We start from the raw sequence: 11,754 nt of genomic DNA on the forward strand, positions 1-11,754 counted from the left end.
TTATCTATGCTTTGGACATGGGCAACTGTATGTAGGATGTTCTCGAGTAGGGAAAACATCGTTACTTTATATTTATACACCGCATGAAAATAAAACCAAAAATTTTGTGTATCAGAAGGCTTTAGAATAAGTTGTTAGTTTACAATCGTTAGAGTAAGTCACTAAAATAAATAAAACATTGTTATTAGAATAAGTCACAAAATAATGGCCGAGCATGAATTAAATGATGAAACAAGAAAAAAACAAAGAACACTTTTTTCTTTCACCCAGCGAAGCGGGTGAGGGTCCGCTAGTATATGTATATGCATTGACTTCAAGACTGCGATTTATATTTCCTCAAAAGCGAAGTACTTGCTATGCATTATTTAGTTTTAAAGTTTACTGTTAAAACCCAGCATACCGCTGCCATTGAATATCGGCTGTAAATAGTGTTAAGTGACTATTTGTGTCTTATAAATAAAAAAGTTTTTGATGTTTATATAAAGCTTAAAAATTTTATTTTTTACAAAAGTTTTAAAGTTTAAGTGCGTTCATGCAATTTTGCCGCGCCCTTCTGCCTTCAGAATAATATTCTGTTGACCTTATTGGTTCAGTATTTTCATCATTCGATAAGTCTTCTGGTGACATGGCCTCATCAGTGAATATGCCACGTTTTTGCAGCATATTGTGGAATATTACGCATGTTTAGATGATAGCTGCCGCATTTTTGTGCGAATATCTGAGAACGCGCTCTTTGGATAGACATCGAAATCGTGATTTCAGGACTCCAAAGGCACGCTCAATTGTGTTCCTTGCTTTTATACGTGTTTTATTGAAAATCTCCTCGCTAGTGGAAGAAAGTGTTGCTATTGGTGTTAGTAACCATGGCTCCAAAGGATAACCTGAATCGCCTAAAAGCCATTTAAATGCTCCCAAAATGCGTTCCCGCGAAGTTGTCCATATACCGGCGTCATGACATGATCCTGGGAATCGTGCATTGGCATTTTGAAAAATTAGTTCGTCGTTGCAAATCTAGGAATCGGGTTATTAGTTATAAACATTACAAAATGTTGATAAACCAGCATTTATTTTTTATAAACTCACGGCTTCAACATTAACGCTGTAGTATCCCTTGCGATTCATATACTCACGAGGTACTACTCCAGCGATTAAAGATTCCGGGGAAAGTATTGCAACATGTGTGCAGTCAATAGCACCTAAGACGCCTTTTATTCTGAATTTGTTATGGAAGCTGCAAATTTTAAGCCGTTGAAATGGTTTAAATGCATATATTGCACCATGTTCAAAACTTACCCCCTCTTTATGCTGTTGTTGTAATGCTCCGGCGCATTGGGAAAAATAATTTCAGTGTTTGTGTTCCACTACCATGTTGCAAATTTGCTCAATACATCTCGACACGCTTGGTTGACTCATTGCCGAGAAGTGCCAGTTTCCTATAACGCTTTGGTAGGAGCCATTTGCCGGAAAATATAGTACTGAAACAAACTGAAAGTAATATGTTGTAATGCATACCTATATATTTTTATTAATATATCAAGCCCACACGAAGCTCAAATGGAATTGTCGTATTCCGCTCAAACTTGTCAAGTGGTTTGAGATCTTGAATAAGTTCCCAGCAGAAGGATTTCGGGAACCTAAAAACCTCCTGAAAATGTCTTCTTCCAGAAGGAATGGGTCTTCCTCGTTGCGTAAACTTGCCAGAATCCGTCTACGCATGTGTCTAAAACGTCAATAAATACACAATTATTCGTGTTCTTAAGAAATTTTTACCCAAAACATATTACTTTGCTTCATTTTCGCGCTTTTTTTGCAATATATATAAAATAATTAATTCCTCTTCCATATTTTTCGTTTTGTGAGCTGCTCAGAAGTAGATCACTAATTAGTGAATTTTTTTTTTAGACTAGTCTCAACTAGTCAACTAGTCTCAAAATCAAATTTCACCACGAAAAGTCTCAATTAGTGACTTGAGACTGCTTACAGAATTCGGGCATAAGTCTGCCAGCCTTAAAACCAATTTTGACAAGACGAATGTGAAGAGTCTAGCAAATAAGATGGGTGGCTGCGTGGAGATTGCAGGTAGCCCAATCGGAATAGTGAAGAAATTTACTTACCTCAGCAGCAAAGTTGCCCGCGTGGTGGCACAGATGTAGACATACGCTTCCGAATCGAAAAAGCCAGAGGGACGTTCGGGATATTGTACTGTGTTTGGCGAAACAACAACCTGATTTCCAGTTTAAAGCTTAGGCTCTACAAGTCGAATGTGCTGTCGGTACTGCGGTACAATAACTCTACCTGGAAAACCGCTTTAACCAGTCCTTACAAGTCTTTGTCAAGCGCTCTCTAAAGATTATATTCCGAATCTTCTGCCAAAAATAATGCCAAACAAGGAAAAAGCAAATATGGAGCCGCTAGACATATGGACTAGAAGACAGAAATGGAAGTGGATTGGTCACACTTTACGCAAGGAAGATGATAACATAGCGAAGAAGGCAATGGAATGGAATCCACTCACAGCGAGAAGAAGTTCACCTGGCCAAGGGAAACCTGGAAAAGAGCTGTGTATTGCGAGACGGCTCAACTCGAGTTAAGCTGGAAGCAGGTGAAGACGTTGTCCAGTAATCAAGCGAGATGGCGCCTAGGTGTTCTTGGTGTCATGTCCCGATAGGGATTCAAGGAAGCAACGCTGATGATGAATAAACTTCTATCAATCTTGACTGAGGCTCATTACTACCATTTCAATCCGAGTAGGGTTGGAATGATTTGATAACTGTACACTTGAAGCTCTTAGAAAGCTCCGGTTTGCTTATGTATTCCATATCAAAGCGTTAAATTGTGGAAAGGTTCTTAATAAATGTGCTTCGTCACTCAATTATCTAACCCACTTCACTGCTATTGCGAAAGTCTCTAAATGCGGAATATCCATCATACCCAGTATGAGAGTAAGAGCACATAAAAGACTCTCATGAGGTGCCTTATCTTATCGTTAGGAGATCTCCGAACTGGCAGTGCTTCACAATGGTAATATCAGCAACCCATTCACCCCTAACGAGGCGTGAGGCAAGGTTGTTTCCTGTCGCCCCGTTCCCTTCGCCATCGTCCTAGATGACGTAAACGACCAATCGACCTTGCCCAAAAGAGGAATCGCATGGAGTTTCACCCGACATCTCGAGGGCCTGAACTTCGCCGATGACTTTTACCCCCTCTTCTACAAGCCACTAATATACAAGCGAAGGCACGCACTATCGGACTGAAGGTCAACATCACCAAGACCAAGACGAGTCAATCACAATAAAGCAAGGCACAAAATGATTGATGGTTGCCCGGTGGAATTTATCGAAAGCTTCTGCTACCTTTGCTGCACTATTCCGGTAGACGGCGGAACAGATGAAGATCTCAACTGCAGACTAAACAAGGCAATGGAGGCAATCGGCCGAATGAAAACAGTATGCACGTGTTCGTAAATTTCCAGGCCCTCTAAACTGTGAATATTCAGCTCTTGTGTGAAGCCAGTATTGTTGCACGGAAGTGGAGCAACGACGCGCTGGGGAGATCATCGAATATGGAACCCATTCTACGGCGAATCAAACGCAGAAAGTGGCGATGGTTAGATCCCACACTTGGAAACTACCAGATAGTATCACGTGAATGGCATCGGGCTGCAATCCGTAAGGGAGCAGAGGTCCCGATTGCTCGAAGAATACTTGGAGAAGCTCGATGTTGTCAGCCCAGAACCGTGTACGATGGAAGCTTTATGCGCCCGGGCGGAGTGAACAAAGAAAAGGAAAGAACACATATTGCTTATTTGCTGCAAAAGTGTATACAGAGTGGTCCATATAGCGATTTGCAAGAACTTCATGATGACTTTTGGCTCTATCGCACGAATGGCTTGTTCGATATTCGGCCCACAAAAAAGTATAACAGCGTCAAAGCGCAGCTCTGAGGTGAGCTGATAGCACGATTATCGAACCTGGCGCACAAAAGATCCACTGTGGTATGGGTATGTGACATTTTGTTATACTTTGGTAAGAAGTTTTCAGTGCATCACTTGGCAGGTACTCTCTGAAAAGAATTTATGGAAACAACAGCTAAAATTTCTGCTCAATTTATGATATTTTGTTTGTTTTTACCCTCTGTGTTTCCTTTCTATGCCATCACAATGGGCGCATTTGATTCTTTTTCCAAGTGAGCCCTTGACTGGGCAGCCAGTTATCCTTACCTAACCTAAGCTCAGGTGCAGTAAACAGAGATCATCACTTTCGTTGCTAACTTTTGTTGTCTAGTTTTAATAGGCGAATTTTCATCTTTCGGGCTCCATTCCATTGATTGCTGTTTAGTTTATGGGTCATATTTATAAACCAAAGTTAATATTCTGTTACAATTATATTAAAATTGTTAGGCTCTCGCTTACGAGTCTTTTTTAGAAATATTGCGCCAAACCTGATCGAGCTTCTTTCTGACTCTCATTCAAAATTGGTGGTACTCAACGAGCAGATTTCTTAGTATGCTGTAAATTATTCCAAAATAATCACGTTACTGCCGCTATATTCAAATCTAGTTTACAAAGTTTTATTTTACGTGCCATTCGTGGATCTTTGTAAATTTTTGACTTCACCAATGCCACATTTTCACATTTAGCTCATCGGAAGAGGATTTCGGCCGTCCTTGCCGAGGTTCGTCCTCTACGAAAAATCTAGTTTGGAATCTTTGATGCCCCTTACATAAATATGCTGCGTCCATTTTATATGCAGTTACGAATTCATTGAAAATTTCCACAAGCTTAGGTTGACATTGAAAGCGGTAAAGGATCGCCACGGGATCTGTAAGTAGCGGAATTTCTAACGAATTTTCATCAGTAATTTTACGTTTTCTCGTTTCTATTCTTACCAAATTTTCTTAAATTTAGAATAATACATGATAAGATTATTGCAAAACGAATACCTTTCTTGGATTTTTCAAAAACATAGATTTACTGAACTTTTATTAACTCGCCTCGGACTTATTTAGAGCCAAATTTTTTCGTGGTTTGTTTCTTCGAACTGAATAAAGTATGTAGATTAGTACGAAATACGAAATTGACTCTGAAATTTAAGCAATTACATTTATTTTATTTTTTTATTTTTTTAGTAATAACACATAAAAGTAAGATAATTTATTCGAATTCAAAACTTAAAAAGAAATTATAAAAAAATTACATTTTAAATTCGAAAAAAGCGAATCACCACCTCTCCAATAAATTTCATTCAGAAGCCAGAAAGAAACCAGAACACGACGCTTATATCTATCAAAGCACCAACTAACCCACTTTTCATCCATTTTACAGTAGTTCGAATATGGTCACAAACTGTTTATATAAAATCAACACAATAAATATAAATTATTAATTAATTAACTTAATAATAACTAAAATTAATTAAAAATTTAGTTAAATCTATTTATTTAGTAAATCAAAAATAACAATTATTTGTGTAAAATAATTATAGTTAAATTTTAAATTTAATAAAATATTTTAATATTTCCTCCTTAAAAGTAAAACCCCCAATCAAATTTACTATTTCTCAAAAAAAATTCAATGAAAACAGCCTATTTCATTTTAAATAAGTTCATTAAATTTAATAAATTAATAAAGTTTAAATAATATAAATAAATTTATAGAACTAATAAATACAAAATACAGTCCAATCGTGATAGTCCGACATATACGGGACCGACTCGTTGTCGGATTATCAAATATTCCGGACCACCGAAGGTTCCACTTCGTAGATCCCACTTAGGTAAAGAGGTGTTTCACCACGCTCGTATCGCTGAATTATGGCCCATTTATCATTCAGCGTAAGTGTTGTACGTTTACGTTTGTTTGACGTCGATGCCATCACTAAGTAAAACCAAATACCTTTCAGAAAATAACGACACGAAAAGACAGAAAAAAATCACATCAACACCGTCATAAATCGCGAGAGAACTGGCGTCGTTCAAATTTAATGACAAATACGTTGTGACCGGGAAACAAAACACAATCCCCCTCCGCTGCTCTGCTACGACTGATCAAAATAAAATAATGCCAATTGCATCCATAGACGTTATGAGGTTGTCGGATTACCGAACGTGTCGGATTAAGAAATGTCGGACTATCACGATTGTACTGTAATTATATTTAATTTAAATTATTTATCATAAAAAAATTAGTTAAAATAAGAAAATAAAATGAAATTAATAATTAGGAATTTACTAAATAAATAGATTTAACTAAATTTTTTTTTCATATTTATTAAATTTTAATATTGTATTTATTGTTAAATAATCCTCTTATTTTTTAATTTTTAAAAATTTTTTTCTTAATTAAATAATATATTTTATAATAATAAGACGTATACTAAGTTAGATCAATAAATATCTATATGTATATAAGTATTTAATTAATTAATAGATGCCTATTAATTTTGTTAAAAAACCCCTTTAAATTAGAAAATGCAGTCAACTTTTCAGGTGACTGTCCGCACTTTTTAATGCAGTTGTGTTGCGATCGCAATCGTTGATTTTATATCGTGTTTTTAATATGTTGCAAGTTCTCCATTACACTAGTCAATGGTGCAAACGTGCAACGAATCAATAATCCATTCATTGCATCAAATATTTTTTTGTTTTGTATTTATTTTTCTGCAGAAAGCAATAAAATTAAATGGGCATTTTCAATCGGCGTAAAATCCCAAGGAATGTATTGAAAAAAAAGCAATTAATTCGACTCTCGCATATTACCTTTATTGTACGTAAAAGTGCGTATGAGCATAGATTAAAGGGTATCCGCCATGCAATAAAATTATACATAAATATGTAATATTGTTTTTTTTCAAACGAATCGTAAAATTTGAAATTTTTATGACTGCTACCAAAATATTTTGGTTCAACACAAGACTATAAATGATTTGGGCCGTGCTGATAATATTTTAAAAAATATCTTTTTTATTGAATATTTTGATGCAAATCCCTGAAATTGAAAGATGTCTGTTATCTGCGATCATTTATTCGAAAAAAATGTTTACAATATAAAATTATTTTATAATATAAAAAATTTGATTTTTATGCCTATTAAACAATAATTAACAGCGAATATGTAAATTTGGTCAGAGCTCATAACTTACTTTACAACCACATCCTCGCCTAAAATATTATCAATTATATTAATTTTTTTTTATTTTTAATTTTTTTTTAAAAAAAACCATGCAACTAAGAGCTGCAATATTTATATATATTTTTTTTTAATTCCACAAATTTTCATACATTTTTTCATAAAATTTTTTAAATTTTGATTCAAAATTTTTGTACAAATTGTTTTGTAGACCATTAAATTCTAGTATAAAAATCTTTACAAAAATTCTGACTATGCAGTTTTATAAACCATTAAATTCTAGTATAACAAAGTGCAAGTTTCAAGTAACTCGATAATCGCGTTGATTTTTGATAATTTTTTTTCTTGACTGTGCTATGCAGTTTTTTCGATATAACGAGCGTTCGAGAATTTTTGTATGTGGAGGAAATGCACAGGACTACCAGCAAAAAATTTGTCAAAAACCAATGCTATTAGAGTTAGAAAAAATTGACATTTGTCTAATATCTGAGACACACTTTACTAGACAATCCCATATAGAATTGAAACACTACAACGTTTATCATACCGTCTAGCCGAGTAATTGTGCAAGAGGTGGTAGTGCCATAATTGTAAAGAAAAACATTGATCAATACGAAGAACCCAATATAAGTGCTGATATTTTTCAAACTACCACTATCACAATTAAAACACAAAAACCAGCCTCTCTCAATCACGGCTATATACTGCCCACCGAGATACTCTATCTCCTCAGGCAAATTTAAAGAACTTATAAATATGCATAAATTTAAGTTTATAATGGGTGGAGACTTAAACGCGAAAAATACCATCTGGGGGTCGCGCTTAACTACGACAAAAGGACGGGAACTATATAAACCGACTTACTGGCCAACAGATGTCAACAAAACCCCAGACTTGATCGACTTTTTCATAGTAAAAAAAATATCACACAACTATGTTGAAATCAGTGAGGGAACTGATCTTAACTCAGATCATTCCCCAATACATCTAACAATCAGCGAATCAATTGTCGAAAAGGACCAACCACCAACTCTATACAATAAACACACAAATTGGAAACTCATTAAAAAAGTCATCCAAGGCAATACATGCAATAATTCCTCGATCACAACAGAGGAACAACTATATTAGAAGTAGAAGTTTTCAAGTTTACACAAGATATCCAACAAGCAGCGTGGAGTAGCACACCTTTTTTAAAAAAGAAAGTAATCGGGTCCAACTATCCCAAAGGAATAAAGCAACTCATAGCAAGGAAAATGCAACTCCGGCGAAAATGGCAACACACACGATTCCCTGAAGACAAGACCACTCTTAATAAAGCTTCTCAGGAACTAAGACGAGAAATAAATAATTTAAAAAATGAGTCAATGAGTCGATATTTATCTGAGTTGACAGCTGATAAAAGAAATGACACTCTCTTTGGAAATGCACAAAATATTTAAAAAGACCAAACTGTCACGTTCCGCCAGTAAAAAATGCAAATGGCACCTGGACGAGAAGTGATAAAGATAAAGCCATAACATTTGCAAATCATCTATCCAACACCTTTCAACCGAACGAGAGCCAATCCGATGACTCATATCCCTCCTTAGATCAAGAAACAACTCTAATCCCACATATAACTGTGAGCGAACTGAAAAGAGAAATCAAGCAACTAAAAAACAAAAAGGCACCTGGATTTGATTTAATCACAGCGGAAGTATTAAAGCAAATACCCAACAAAAGTCTAGTAAAATTAGCCAAACTATTCAATTCGTCGATCCGACTCCAGTATGTTCCAAGCCTGTGGAAAGTTGCAGAGATGATTATGATTGCCAAACCAGGAAAGGATCCACATATTGTTTCTTCATACCGCCCAATCTCCTTGTTGCCACAAATTTCAAAACTACTAGAAAAGCTCATTCTAAATCGCTTAAAACCAATAATTGAATTTCGCAATCTGATACCTTCACACCAGTTTGGATTCCGCTGTAAACACTCCACCATAGATCAGGTGCACAGAATTACAGCTGAAATAGAAAAATCGTTTGAAGAGAAAGACATATGCTCCGCAGTCTTCCTGGACGTCGCGCAAGCATTTGACAAGGTTTGCCATGAAGGCCTTATCAACAAATTGAACTCATGCCTGCCACTTCAATACAGTGTATTTATGAAATCGTATATAACTGAACGGTATTTTCGAGTAAAACAAGGGAATGAGTATTCCAAATTGCAGAAAATAAACGCTGGCGTGCCGCAAGGAAGTACCCTTGGACTCCTTCTTTACCTTATAGGTATATACGAAAGATATACCAATACCTCCAAGAACTATGATCACCTTTGCTGACGACACAGCAATCCTCGCAACAGGAAAAACCGCCGAAGTAGCTGCAACTAAACTTCAAATCGCTATAGACGCAGTAGAAAAATGGACGAAAATTTGGCGAATAAAATTAAATAGTAACAAATCAATTCATGTGACCTTTACCAATAAAAAAGGAAACCATCACTCAATAATGCTATTAGGCGCTCCAATTCCATACGCAAATACTGCCAAATATCTTGGTATAACCCTCGATGCTAAGCTACGTTGGAAGGAGCATATAAAAACAAAACGAAGCGAACTTAATTTGAAAATATTAAAAATGATCTGGCTCATTGGACGGAATTCAAAACTCTCCATATATAACAAAATAATGATATACAATCAAATTATCAAGCCCGTGTGGTCTTAAGGCGCCCAAATTTGGGGCTGTGCCAGTCAAAATAATATTAACATAATTCAACGATTTCAAAATAAAATTATCAGAAATATTGTCAACGCACCTTGGTACGTTCGCAATGCAGATATTCATCGTGACCTCTGCATTCCTACGGTCGCTGAAGTTATTAAAATATAAGCAGAAGCCCACTCTATGAGGCTCAAGGGGCACATTAACGAGGAAGCCAGCAAAATTCTCAACACCGCAGGCTTAACCCGACGACTCCAGCGAAAAAAACCATATGATCTTATCGGTAGTTAATGTAAAGAAGAGATTTTAAAATTCTCTTCATAAAAACCCCACAAAATTGTTAAAATCATACTGCTTGTTAGTTTCCCTTAAACTAGTTGTAGTGTCAACAAACATTGTATATATTATACATATATTGTTAAATGTTTGTAATAAAAAAAAAAAAACCAATGCCATTTTTAAGCCATTTAAAACTTGCATTTGCGATATCAAAAATTATTGAGCTACAAAACTGCTTGCCCAAAATTTTTCTAAATATTACTCGTATTGTATCATTTTTTTCCTGTAGCCGTTTTTCAGATTCTGACTAAATAATTTAAAATTTTGATGAAAATTTGTTGACTTGTTTTTAATTTTGTACATTTTTTTTCGTAATTTTGACATTTTATTTTGTATGAGTGCTTATTTTGTAGTATAAACCATATTTTTATATAAAAATTAAAAATAAATACATAGCCTAAATTTTGCAACATGTCCCGCTGCTATCATTGTGAACACAGGTGTACATGCTAGTTGTCTACTGATTGAGCTAGTCATCTCAAGGCTGATGTAGTCATCTAAATATTTAAGCCAAAATATCTAGTCTTCTTTAGAATAATCAATATTATATAAAGACACAACTCCTCCAGTTTCCTACAGGGTACTAGACCAGGATATGTACCTGCAACTGCCACCGATAGTATTAACATCTACTTTTACAGTTCGAAGACTCGAATCTTCTCTTCACTAAAAGGTATGCAATATAGTCAATCATTGCATCTGTTTTAAAGGTCTATTGCGAGACTAGCTGCTCTTCTACCCCAAAGTAAGGCTGGAGCCACCCAAATATGTAGACGAAGAATTGGTAAAATGGTTGCTATAATTTTTATGCAGATTAATGTTGATTAATGTCTGGCATCAATGCAGAATGGAATCCAAGTGCTTTGTGCCCAATCCATAAAAACAGTGATCCAGCCATTTTTCGTGGCATTAGTCTCTCTTACATTAAAAAACTAAAGTCCCACGTCAAATGAACTGACTTAACTGGCTTTTCACCTGGTAAGAGGTGGGACCTGCAAAATTACATTCAATGCTGGCAAAAGGGGGTTGGTGAAGCAAGTGTACAGCCTATTCCTCTCAACTATCTTCCTCACCTTCATGTGGTACCCCCTGTTTAAAATGGATGAGGCTCTGACGACCGAGTAAAGGCGGTTTAGCTATGACACCTGTGAGAGTCTAGGAGTTTTAACCGAAACCTCGGCGCTAGAATCGGAAGGTAGACTAATAACCTGCTAAACTTATACTATCAACGAAACTGCAACAAATAAGCCTCGGGTAAAACAAGTCGTTCCAAATTCAATGACTTTTGGCTTGAAAAACTGGACTAGATTTGGAACATGAAATGTTTGTACACTTTTAGAAGCACTGCGACTGGCGCAAGTGAGCAAAGAATTATTGAGGCCCTTCGCGTACTCGAAATGGAATAGGAAATTATATATAAGTCTATGCTAAATCTTTAAATTAGCAGAGGAAAAGGTATCCGGGCATAAAATCTCTCCATCGATTTCAAAACCGCTGATTTTAAAACATATTTGACGTGGAGTAACACCGACCTAGAGTGACTCCAATTTTGTGACTCCACTGCATCCACGAAACATC

The 11,754-nt window shown here is 35.8% G+C and overlaps 1 pseudogene; it reads right to left on the minus strand.

Moving 5' to 3' along the window:
• Positions 1–513: 513 nt before the first annotated feature.
• LOC129238362 (putative nuclease HARBI1) lies at positions 514–1,843 on the minus strand (annotated as a pseudogene).
• Positions 1,844–11,754: the final 9,911 nt, after the last annotated feature.

The sequence above is a fragment of the Anastrepha obliqua genome, chromosome 2 (genome assembly GCF_027943255.1).
Source record: "Anastrepha obliqua isolate idAnaObli1 chromosome 2, idAnaObli1_1.0, whole genome shotgun sequence".
In the NCBI taxonomy this organism is placed as follows: domain Eukaryota; kingdom Metazoa; phylum Arthropoda; class Insecta; order Diptera; family Tephritidae; genus Anastrepha; species Anastrepha obliqua.